Source organism: Tupaia chinensis, unplaced genomic scaffold (genome assembly GCF_000334495.1).
Source record: "Tupaia chinensis unplaced genomic scaffold, TupChi_1.0 Scaffold144630_1, whole genome shotgun sequence".
Taxonomy (NCBI): Eukaryota; Metazoa; Chordata; class Mammalia; order Scandentia; family Tupaiidae; genus Tupaia; species Tupaia belangeri.
Genome location: NW_006204491.1, coordinates 39,151 through 40,455, shown reverse-complemented (window position 1 = coordinate 40,455; position 1,305 = coordinate 39,151).

Below are 1,305 nucleotides of genomic sequence, written 5' to 3'. Positions count from 1 at the left end.
CAGAATGATGTATAAATTGGGTCATACATTTCAAATAATCTTTTTTTTTGGGGGGGGGAGGTTTTTGCTATAGGGCGTGTGCACTCACCAGAAAGACAGAGAGAGACAGAGAGACAGAAAGCGAGGAATCACTCTGCAGGGGGGATGGCCATGCCACAATCCCTTCTCCTCCATTCTCCTCTCGGGATCTTGGGCACGCATGCACACGCGCCCGGCGTGAGTTCTAAGCCACCGGGTCCGGGACACAAACCGCGGTCGACTACGTGGGAGTCCAGCGACATAGCCATTACACTAACTGCTGGTCCCTCAAATAATTTTTTTAAACTGGCTTTTATTACTCATCATATCTCTCTGGAGATTCATTAAGATTGTGCCATTGAATTATTTGCTTGTGTTCCATGGAATAGATGTGTCACAGTTTGCTTAACCATTCACCCGTTAAGGGACATTTGAGTTGTATTTAGGTTTTGGTTATTATGAATAAAGCTGCTGTAAACATTTATGCACAGGTTTTTGTGTGAAGCTAAGTTTTTATTTCTCTGGGACAAATGCCCAAGAAAGTAATTCCTGAGTTATATGAGAGCTATATACTTTGCTTTTAAAGAAACACAAAACCGGTTTTTAGAGTGGCTCTACCATTTTATACACCTAGCCAGCAACACATGGCTAATCTGGTTTTTGAAGACATCTACATTATTTAGTGCTGTCATCATAATTTTGCTTATTTTCACAGGTATGTGGTGAAGTGACATCTCACTGTGGTTTTAATTGGAATTTCATGAATGACTAATAAATCTCTTTTTTAAATTATTTAGTTATTTAGGTTTTTGCCATATGGCGTGTGTACTCACCAAAGAGAAAGAGACAGAGAAAGACAGAGGAAAGTGGGCAATCATCTCCAGGAGGGTTGGCCATGCTGCAACCCCTTCTCTTCCATTCTCTTGGGATTTTGGATACACATGCACACATGTCCAACATGTTTTTTTTTTTTTTTTAAGCTGCTGGGTTCAAGATTTGAACCACTATCATTCTATGTGAGAGTCCAGAACCTTAGCCACTATGCCACCTTCTGGCCCCAATAAGCCTCTTTGCATGTGATTATTTGTCATCTGCATATCTTTTTACCTCCATTTCTCTATCCCAGCAGGATTTGGGGCATGCATGCACACGAGGTAGGCATGCCAGGTGTGTTTTTTAAGCTGCTACCGCCAGGATTTCAAATATGGTTGTCCATGTGGGATCTGGCTTCCTACATGCAGTGTTTAACTGTTGAACTACGGGCCAGTTCTACAGTTGAACTGCTGA